General features: G+C 37.2%; 1 long non-coding RNA gene across 2 annotated transcripts; it reads left to right on the plus strand.

The window, feature by feature from the left end:
• Positions 1–1,803: 1,803 nt before the first annotated feature.
• On the plus strand, positions 1,804–10,731 carry LOC111927979 (uncharacterized). Of its 2 annotated transcripts, none has more exons than XR_015286898.1 (4): positions 1,804–1,921; positions 5,711–6,006; positions 8,427–8,658; positions 9,062–10,731. It is a non-coding gene; the product is annotated as an uncharacterized LOC111927979 (long non-coding RNA). The 2 variants fall into 2 exon arrangements; XR_002863856.2 differs by lacking the exon at positions 9,062–10,731 and adding an exon at positions 6,525–6,635 and having other exon boundaries at positions 1,811–1,921; positions 8,427–8,915.
• The last annotated feature ends 958 nt before the right edge of the window (positions 10,732–11,689 follow it).

Genomic DNA, 11,689 nt, shown 5'->3' on the forward strand with positions numbered 1-11,689 from the left:
CACTGATGTTCACTTATACTACAGTAGCTGCTGGACCTGGAAAGGGGAAGAAAACAAGTGGAAATGTATTGGGTCTGTCTGAGCAGGAGTTCATTTTCCCACAGCAGTTCTCACAGTGCTGTGCTCTGCACTGGTAGCTGGAAATGAGCTGATAACACCCCAGTGCGTTGGCTACTGCTGGGCAGTGCTGGCACAGCATCAGCACTGTCTCCCCATCAGCAGACTGGGGGTGGGCAAGAACTTGGGAGAGGACACAAGCAGGACAGCTGACCCAATGTGACCAAAGGGACATGGCACACCACATGGTGTCTGGTCAACAGTAAAAGCTAAAATACAGGAGGAAAAGGGAGAGCAAGAGGAATTTGTTATTTACAGCTTCTGTCTTCTGGAGCAAATACTACCTGCACTGAAGCCTGGCTTCTAGGGAAGTGGCTGGGCATTGCCTACTGATGGGAAGTGAAGAATACATCTTTTGTTTTACTTTGCTTTCAAACATGACCTTTGCCTTTGCTTGACCTAAGCTGACCTAAACTGCCTTTATCTTGACCATCTTATTTCCATTCTCTTCCCAACTATTTTTTCCCTCTTCTCCTAATGGTAATCAACTACTTTAGGGTTTTTTTCCCCCCACTTGACCAGAATCTGAATAAAAGTACCAGAGTAGCTGGAGTTGTTTCAGCACAGTAAGTGGAAGAAGAAAGTGTATCATGTTTTCGTATTTAGAACATCTCTATTCTAGGTCTGTCTAGCTTTTACATCTCTTTATGAGAAATTAAGAGGTAGGAGAGGAAAACAGAAGAGTTGATGCTCCTTTTCTTGCAATACTATTTCTCTTGCTCAAAACAGTGTGTGAGAATTTGACCCTGCTTGAGCCAGGAGGTTGTACAAGATGACCTCCAGAGCTTCCCTCCAAGCCAAACCAGTTCTGTGAATTGATTTTGTTGCATCTCAAAGGAATGCATTTTCTAAAAGAGCCATTAGAAGCAAGAGCTAACTGAGGTGCCAGTGACCTCTACTCTCCAGGCATTCCTCGGCAGTCATTACAAAGAGAATATTTCTGCTTTGTTTTGAAACTGAGAATATTCCCTGGTGACCGCATACTGCCTGCTACCTACCTTCTCCCACAGATGGTAGGTTCCATATACTAATTATTATATCCTTTCTATGCAAGGGGACAATTATATATATATATTATAATTAATATTACGTATTAAATTATATAATCATATTCAGCCAAAACCATGCTTAGGTTTTCATACTAAAGTACACCTTAAATTTTCTTACATCTTTTGCTACATAAAATACTATACTTGTCTAAATGTGAAAATTTGTCTGCATCAGATAATACATCTTAAAACCATCTTATTGGTTAAAATAACCTTTAACTTATTTATCTGAAATACTGATCTTTAATACTGGTTTCATTATTTTTAAAGCAATGTCCACATTAGAGGAAGGCTGAAGGGGCTGTTTTTAGCCCTGATGAAACTAAGTAGTAAGAATTAGTCCTGTTTTGGTTTAATGGAAATCTAATTCATTTTGCTTAATCAAAAAGTCCACAACTTAAATTTTCCAGTCTAGCGATTAATCAGAGAACAGGGTGCAGTTTGAATTTGAACTGTAATACATTCAAAAGGCAAATTCATAATCTTAGGACATGCAGGCCCTTAGGGTAATGGTAATAATGGTAATAACCTGTCCCTATTCCTTGTATACTCACCTGAGACTTACAATATGGGTATGAGTTAATTGCAAGGAGAGACACCTGCTAGGAAAAGACCTATTTAATTGCAGTTACTATTCAGTAGCTGTTGGTATAGCAATGGCTTCTGCATATTATTAAACTAGACTGGATTCAAAAGAAACCTTCAGGATGCATCTTCTTCCTCTCTTCTCCAAGGTTATGGATTGAAGTAAGAGTGTAAGTACTATAAGCATGAACTTACTGAATCATCCACTTACTGATACTCTTTACAGGCACCAGGAGTTAAATTTCAGTGTTATGAGGGAACAACAGAAAATGTATCCTTATTAAATAAAAACAAGTAAAGAGAATTTTTTAAATTTTCAATCTAGCAGTAACTGCATGTGACTGTTGACTGGAAATGCAGATCTGTGGAAAGTGCCACTGAAGCTCTATTTGCAGCTGCAGTGTGCTGGAATACTGATGTAATAATCTAGATAATGTCCCACATGAACTTCTATTGGTGGCTTCTGAGAATGACACTGTTTTCATACTGAGAAGACAAAAAAGTGACCTTAAAACTGTGGTCCAAATCAGGTCCCAAAATCTCAGTGTACTAAAATTGTTTCAAGTTTTCCATGATAGCAACTTAATCTTTTTGTTTATGCTTCCTTTCAAAGGGTGTCAATCCAAGCAAAAAAATTAAGTTCAAGTGTCAGCATAAATCATGACTTAAAATTTTTGATACTGCAGGATAAAAGATAGAAGATCAGTGTATAAAACATCAGTACAGTGCCTGCAATCTTTGCAGACCGTGGTGGTGGCTTAGAAGATTGTATTGGATTTGGATGGGATAGAGTTAAATTGTCTTCATAGCAGTCAGTGTGCTGCCTGTTTTGGATTTGTGGCTAAACCAGTGATAAGCATTTCTGGGCTGTCTCTGAGCAGTGGTTTGCACAGTGGCAAGACATTCTTCTTTTTCTCTCTCTGCTCTGCCTTGAGTATGCTGGGGGTGGCCAAGAGATTGGGAGGGGACATAGCCAGGACTACTGACCTAAACCAAAAGGATATTCTATATCATATAATCTCACTTGTGGCAATAAATCAGGGGCTTAGGGAGGTTGTGAGTGATTTCCTGTGCATGATTTATTTTCTTTCTTTCCCCCTGCTCCCCTCCTTTTTTCTTCACTGATTAATTATTTTGGCCCATGAGTTTTCTTGCTTTTGCTCTTTGTAGTCCTTCTCCCAGCCTGCTGGGTAGGGTGGTGGAGAGAAACTATGTGGATGCTTGGCTGCTGGCTGGTTTTACTCATCACACTGGTAAACTAATTTTTAAGTCAATAATCCATCAGTGCTGCAGCCTGAAGCTACAGCTCAGCTTATATCCAAAATATATCAGTACCCAGGGTATGAGAAGTGGTTAATGTTGCCAATTTATGCAGCATGACTACTTAAAAGGTGACCAAAATCTCCCTCAAAATTGGCTGCATGCACAAAGCAGATAAAGAAAATAAAATAACAAAAAGCCTAGCAAAGCCATTTGTCTCCACAAGAAGTAATACACATTAAAGCAGTCATGGTATTTCTTCCATGAGACAGGGCAACTCTAAACCTTGATAATGGAGTCAGTGAAGTGTCTTTTAGGAGTTCTTATGTTTGAGAATTTCTTGAATTTTTTTTGACTAAAAATCTGATTTTTCTATGCTGTATTTTAGTACCAACAGATATACAGTCAAGTTAGAAAGATAAAAGGTAAAACTGGGATTTTTATTATGACTACATTACTCTTCTAACCACAAGGATGCTTCAGCATGTTGTGACATGCATCCATATAGAATAATTTTGATGTTTCACCAGTATAATATCCTATTAAAGATATAAATTGGCATTCTGTCAGTGTAATGCATCCCTGAGGTCCTTCAGGAATTACTACTGAATTTCATTTTTCATTTAGCTGCTACATGCTGTACATTTATTAACAAAATGGAACTTTGGTAGATCTGCAGTGAACTGTGTTCACCCTGCAGGCAAACAAGCCCCTCAAAGCTCAGGAGTTTTAGCTCACAAGCTGTCTGCATGTCTTGCAAGTTTGCTTCTGTCTGCAAACCTAAAAGCGCTCAACAGGCTGACACGGAAGGGATTGCCTAGAGGAAATGTGAATATTTCAACAGTGAACCACTGGGAAACTTCCACAGTTGAAAAGAAAGGCATTGAATAATTCTTTTCAGGTGTGTCTTGGAAGGAACTCACTAATCACAATATTTAAATTACTTTTAGGAGAAGAAGTATAAATGAAGATGAGGTACAGGTTAGTGGCTGGGACAAAAACATTAATGTTAATGGGAAGTGAGAGAAGAGCAGGTGTAGAATACAAAGGCAGACACTGAAAACACCGGTCTAATTCTCTAGAGAGACAGAATTGGAGGAAACCCTTTAATTAAGAAAAAATCTTCCAAGTTGCACTGGTCACCAAATTCTTGAGCTTTTAAAAAAAGCTCAGACAAACAAAGAATCTGTTTTTCATAGATGCTGGAAGAAAATAGTAGAGATTTGGTTAGCACTCAGAAACTACAGTGTCAAAAAGATGGGCTAGAATTTACAATTACAGAAAGATTCTCGCTGTGGGAGTTGAGGATTCTGATGCAGAACTCATTTGGGTATTAAAGTCTAAGGAATATTAAATGAATGTTGTATGACCTGATACCCTATTTTTGGCCAAGGACTTTAGGAGCTATGTGGGTGTGCAGGTTGTTATTCTATACCATTCACATCATCTCTAGGGGTGGAAGCAAGTGATTCTCACTTCAGAGAAGAAGGGGGCATGGCTTGGAGTGGAGAAAAAAAGTGGGGCATGAAGAATCTGCTGGCACTTTGTCCTTTTCCGTGGGAGTGAGTAGAGAAGGGAGAGGTGGGGTAATGGTGGTCTCGTTGTCAGCCATTGTTTTTCGTTGCCGAGGCAAGGGGGAAAGAACTCTCTCCTTGTTTCTGAAGAGGTGGAAGTCCCTTTCTGGTTGGGAAAAAAAGTGGTGGAGGGAGCAGTGGGATGGTGCTGTCTGCAGTCATGTTGCCTCAGACTCAACAATTTGCATGTAATCACCCTCTTTTAATACTGTTACTAATATTGCAGCTGTTACTGCTCATTTTCTTAACTCTTTGCTGTTTCCAGTGAATTGTTTTGTTAACCCATAATCTTTGCCTTTTGTATGTTTCTCAACAGAGAGGGTAGGGACAGAGGAGAGTCTGTGTGGGGCTTTACTTCCAGTTGGGTTTAAATCGTGACACCTGGCCAGAGCTGACTAGATTTAAATCTTCATCTTTTTATATATCAGTAAATCTGCATCTGCTGGTTGTGATCATCAAAAAAATTATCAGGATGTTATGGAAAGATTTAGGTGCCTTCTGTCAGCCAGAGTAGAATCTGTTTGTCATAAGAGCTAGTGCCCTCAGGATTCCCTATTTCTTGAGACCTGAGCAGCTCACAAGAATACTACAAAAGCAGCATCAGCTGTTGTAGGAGGACAGATAGTATACATTAGTAGATAGCAGTTTGAGAAAGATACCTGTGAAATTGCATCACACACATTATTAGGTCAGGAGAGGAGATTTCACAGCAAGCTTAGAAAGAAAGACATAGATAGAGAAAGAAAGTGGCTGAAATCAGCAGGAGGGGAAGATAGTGATCACTTTGGAACATCCTTAGGTATTGAGAGTGAGATGAAGATGATGGGGAGAGGGGTGAGAAGAGTAAAGTTATTAATTTATTCACAGAAATGAAGGTGTGAAGATCTCTTAGAAGACTAAAATAATGATCTTATCTCACTTTGCCTACTTTGAACTGAATCAGTAGTAGCTGTCATTTAACAAACCTTTATCTAGTCAATTTTAAAGGGCTCCCCGCAAACAAACAACTTCAAAATTAAATCATCCAATCACAGCTTCTACAACCTACTCATATAATTAATTTTTTACTCATTAATAAATCATTAATATTTACTCATCTTGGTGATTATTTTTTTTCTGCCTAAGGATCTCTCCTTGAGTGTCCCCTTGCCAAGAGCTGGGCCTCGTCAAGCTTCAGATCACTCAGATGTAGAAACAATTCAGGACTTCCTTTAAAACCCATCTGGCTTACTCAACCAAGTAGAACAATAAATCTTTAACCTAAATGCATTTTCAACTTTAAAAGAAAAGAAAGAGGAGATTCCAGAGCAATATTTTTAAATGCTTCACTATTTCTTGCTGTACTTAAGGGGATCAAAAAGACTTCTCAAAAGCTAAGGAAAGCATGAAAGATTAAGATTCCTGCTAGAACACACTGATGGGTAAGACTGAGATTTTTTTATTGTTTTCCTTCTTCCTCTTTGTTGTTGCTGTTGTTGTTACATGGAGAAAAAAATGCACTTAAAGCTCCACAAGAACATTAAAATTTAATGTTCACCATAGTGGCTTAAAACCCTGACATTACTGTCTTCCCCAGGATAGCAATGAAAATCAGAGATGCAGGTTTTCTGAAACTGGCAGGTTTAGATTGAAGACACTCAGATCTCTGTGTCTCCTTCTCCTTTGGTGATTTTGATATTAACATATTTTTCCAAACTTTCTATTGCATGGAAAAAAGCAGTATGCACAGTGCAGTTGATTTTTCTCTCTCAAATTCTATGCTGATCTGTTAGCTATTGAGGAATAGAGTAGATGCATATTACATAGATTTTGGAAATAAATTGCGCCAGTGACAAACTGCAGCAGGTATACTATGTTTCCTTACAAATCATCTGTTTGGCAGAATTGCTACATAAGCCAAAAGTTGTGTTTTTTTTTTTTTTTTTTTTAATTGCTGTAGTTTGTATCCTGCTGTGTAAGCAATCTCCTTCCTTTAAGTTATAACTTCCTTCATAGAAGCCATCGTCTTCAAAGTATTTGTTTCATCTAGACTGTAATTTTGAGAGAGGAGGTAAGAAAGCAATTTCCTCGTTTATTTCTTAAAACAATTAACTACAATGAAATTTAAGTGAATTTCATGTTCAGCTACAACCAGCTGTCTATGGCTCATTCAGATCCTAGTGATCTCATATACCAGCCTCTTATGCATGCAGAGACACCTTGATAGTTACTGCCAATGATTCCATTCAATTTAAGGAGATCTACTTTGCAGTATTTGTTTCATGTATGATCTGATAAATGCTAGAGTTGTAACATTTCCTGTGCATCTTGCTTTTCTGATTATGTCTTCAGTAGTCAAACCAAAAAATGCTATTTCACTACTGATTTAATCTCAGGTACTACTTAAAATTAAGTGTACCATTATATTTTTTGTTTCAGTTGTGTAAGGAGTTATATCTGGGCAGTGTAGTGAAGATCTCATTTTCAAGAGCTTTGCTTTGTGCAGACTTTAACCTGTTGCACTCACTCATGAAGTATATCTTAGCTGAATAATTAACTAAATCAAGCAACTAGACAGTATTGATTGGGTAGAGGACTAGGCAGAAGCATGTTCTGTCTCAGCCATTCTGGCTGTTGTGACAGGAGAGAGGTGATTGAAAGAGAGGGTCCCACAGAGCTGGGGCGGTGCCGTTCTGAGCTGTCTTCCACCCTGAGACTCGTGCTCAGTGCTCCTGCAACAACTTCCTCACCCCTGCCAATTAGTCCATGGAGGGCTGCAACAAATGTTTACCCCTAGAGATGGAGCAAGAGCCACTGCTATGTTGTATAATACTTAGAATCCTGTCTTGACGTGTCTAGAGGTATAAAAAATAGCAGAAAAGAAAAGGGGAATCATAATTCTTTATAGCATTGAAATATTTTATATAATGTTCTGTGTCAGTCAAATGAATAGGACAGGGATTTCTTGTTTTATACATGGAAAATGAGCAGAGATATTGGCATCTTTTAGTGTAACATTTTCCATCTTGGAAGAATACAGGTCCGATATGAAAGTAAAATAGTGAGCTTTCTGCTTTGGTGATGCATCATATAATTTTAGGCCAGCAGCTAGGACAGAAACCCCCATATCCTCAACTGTGACTCTTTCACCCTTACCATCTAATTGAAACCTTCTGCATCTAAAAATATATCATAAAAATCTCCTATCCCTTTTATGAGATCCCAAAGCCTGCCAAAACTAATTGACCTTCTTTTGGGAAAGATATAAAAATAAGAATGCTAGGTTTTTCCAGAAATGTTTTGGTAAGCCTGTAAATTGGCTTCAAGAGGTGGTGTAATCTCCTATTATACATTAGTCAGGAGATTTCAAAGCAGAAACTAGATGATTTGGAAAGGGATATTGTTTAACTGGAGAAAATTATAAAGTAGTATTGCCAAACAGAAATGAAATTATACAAGAAGGTGAAATAAAAACAAAGAAGATAAAATACAATTGGAGTGTAATCTGCTTGAGAAAAATTGAATGAAAGAATCAAACTGTTAAATCTTAATTTAAACTTTCTGGGACAATACCCAGATTTATTATGGTTTTTTTTTTCCAAGAATAATCTCTGGCTTTGTCAAAGTAGAAGCGATTCCAGTCATTAGAAGTTAAAACTGGTATTCTTACTCTAAATAATAGGAAATTGCATAAATATTTAGCATAAATATTTATAGTGGGTGTGTTTCTATAACTGATGATTGTTTGCAAATAAGGAAAAAGCTTTGAGCTTTTGAGCAACTGCTGCCGAAAGAGGTTGGCAAAGAAGTCGAAAAGGACAGACCATCACTCTTTTTACATTACTCTTTTTTATCTTCACAGATAAGGTCAGCCTAGATCTATGCCAAGAAGAAAAGAATAAGCATGCCACTAATAGAATGGTTACAATGATGTCCATATAGACATATGTTGTTGGCAATTTATAGGATGCATCCAAGGCTGAACATTGTCATTGGAAAGTCACTCTATAATTTTTGGAAGATTATAGAGGTCAAGAAAAATTCCAGATGAGAGGAAGAGTGACTGGAATGTATCATTACATTCTACATGAAAGGTAAAAAAAGAAGATTCAGGAAACTACAGACTAGGTGACAAGGAAACTGGCTAATAATTGAGAATCTGAACTCTTTTCCAGTTTTCTTGCTTTCTGTCCGATGAATGGAAGCAGAAGTTCTCATTTATTGGATAGTGTAGCATATTTACAAGCAGTATTTTTGTGCAAAAATAGCTGTGATGAAGCCAGACCAAAATGTTTACTCTGCTAGTTGAAGACCTACTGAAACCAAATAAAAGGCTACAACAAAGAAGAAATTTTCTAGATGAATTCCTCTGAGCAATTATAAATATTTACATACAAGATTTATTTTATTTATTTATTTATTAGATACAAGTGAGTATTTTCAAATCTACCAATAGAGCATTTTTGTGGATAATAATTTATTTATTTTTTTTTCCAGGGTTTGCATGTCAGCTGCCCTCAGGAAGGGTTAAGCTCATAAGTAATTGCTCAGATACCAGAACCAGACTATAACATGGAATATATCCTCCATTTTTATTTTTCACTGAGGAAGAAAAATATCCTGTCAGTAAAACACATCATAGTGACAAATCAGTTTTTCACTTCATTGGTCTTATATTTAATGTATAGCCTGTGGCAATATATTTATACAGGTGAATCAATTGAACAATTTCATAGTTAAAGATTTAAAATGCATTACCTACTCTCATAACTTAGAGTGCTTAAATGCAATTTTTTGTACTGTTCATTTTTGGTACTATAGCAGCTTTAAAGAAAGTCTGATTAAATATGTGAAAGTCTGCCACCCAAACCATCCTATGATTCTATGACATGGAAGAGGGTAGGAGAATGAAAGATCTCTGGTCAGCAATCTGTGCTAGCCAAACATAAACCTGGTTTAGTCCAGCAGTGGCAATAGTGTCTGTCCCTGTCTTGTCTGCTGGTAGGACAGGTCACAGCAATGGAAAAATAAGCACATATTTTTTTCTACCTGTCTCTGTGGGCATTCTCAAATTTGAACTGATTGTTTGTAGTTGGTAGTGTCTCTTTTTAAAAGGTCACAGTATTAAAAGATGTCACCGAATCAGACACTAATTCATGCTGTAAGGAAACCAGGTTTCTCATTCAGCCTCCCTTTCAGGCAGGGTCAGCTGCAGAATCAGGCCACCTTTTCCAGGGCCATATCCAGATGGGTATTTAAAAACATTCAAGGATGGAGTGCACAATCTCCCAGGACGAACACCACTGTACTTGTATGGAAAAACGATTCCACTATGATATTTTTCCGTCTTATCGCTACTGTCTTGTCTTCTTCCCACTCAGTGCTTTCAAGCACATGGCTTCATCAGTGTGGCTCCTTATTGGTTTTTTAGGTTTCCCTGAAGCCATCTTTCCTCCAGACTCAACAAGATCTGGTCTCTCAGCCTCTCCTTTCAGGGTGAACAACAATCTTAATGATTCTGGAAGCCTTCTCCTGAGCTCCTGCCTTTATTGTAGTGTTGGTGGTGGTGGGGGAGGTCTAAAGCTGGATGCAATATTCTAGATGTGGTCAAGTGAGTGCAAAGCAGAAGGTGACTATCCCTTCCCTTAACTGCTCCATTTCTTGTAGTTGGCTAGTTGAACAGCCCTCTGATCAGCCTGCCATTTTAAATCATATTCCTGCTATCCTACCCATTAGAAGACCTGCTAAAGTAAGCTTAGGAATCTGATGACCTTCATTCACAATATTTTTAGGACTATGCTGAACTGATGTGGACAAATTAAGACCTTGATTGAGCAAAACTTTTTAGCATATGATTTACTTTTTGCTCTACTGAACACCTTTTGAGATGCTTGGTGTTTTGGAGATGTCTCTGGTATTCTGCTGCCACACAGACTTGTAGGACAGAAAGAAATGTCTAATTCTCTGAGGATGAAGCTCTGCCACATGGCCCTTTGCTCTATTTTATTTGAATAGGAATCTCCTTTTATGTGTTATTGTTGCTTAAAGATGGCTTGTTTATTCCATTTGCTGTTTACATACTAATTTTGCAACTAAACCAGAATTAAGGTAATGGGGTGCCATTACAGCTAGTGATTACAATTTAAAATAAAATTGCTACTAATTCATGTTTTGGATGTTTAAGTGTTTATGCAGTAAGAAAGAGATTATCAGAGCATCCTTTACATGTTCTTGCAATTCCAAAGCATCGAAGTAGTTCCATGATTACAGCCAATATTTAATGATACACAGCAGTACAGTACATTAAGGAGACTTTATTGACTTCAATTATAGGTAAACTAATCAACGGATAATGACAGAAAGGAAAGTGAATGTAGTCAAACACTAAATTTGAAACACATTTAAACATATTGCAAATCTGTAATGTTTCAAATTAAGCACTTACAGACTAAGCATTCAATGATTAATAAAAAGTACACAACTTGAAATTAATTCACTTGCTGAAAAATATAAAAAATATGTTAATACCACTAAATTATTATGTCCTTTGCAGTTACAGGTTGGTAACTGTACTGTTTGTATACAAAAATCTTTCAAGTGTGTACAAATTATAATTTAAATTCTGTAAATACTATACAATTCAAGTACATAACTTTTCCCTCCTCCAGAATTTTCCAGGAAAAAAAGGAAATATCTGTATAATTTCCCTTTGTTGCAGTTAAATAATACACAGTGATACAGTGTTCTTTTTAAATTATAGATAACTAACTCTTTGTCAACACATGAATGTGGAGCCTGAAACACTTCAGAAGAATATTTTTTTTTTCTGCACTTATTTTTTTTTTTTTTTTGTTTCAGTGTCACTATAAATGTGTAACTTCTTTCAGGTCTTGAGTTTAGAAGCATCAGAAAAAGAATCCCAACTATGTTGGTCTGTTTAGATATACCCAAAAATATATGGGCCATAATATCTTGAGTTTTTTATGCTGGACAACATCTTGACCGGTCTTTAGCAGCTGCAAAGTGGTTCACTTTTTGATCTCCTTTCTGCAGTGCCTCTAAGATCCTCAGAGCCTACCTCCTTCTAGTGAGCTCAAGCTTGGAAACCTTCTGCAATTTTCTTTC

Source organism: Cyanistes caeruleus, chromosome 5, assembly GCF_971803275.1.
Source record: "Cyanistes caeruleus chromosome 5, bCyaCae1.hap1.1, whole genome shotgun sequence".
NCBI classification, from domain to species: Eukaryota; Metazoa; Chordata; class Aves; order Passeriformes; family Paridae; genus Cyanistes; species Cyanistes caeruleus.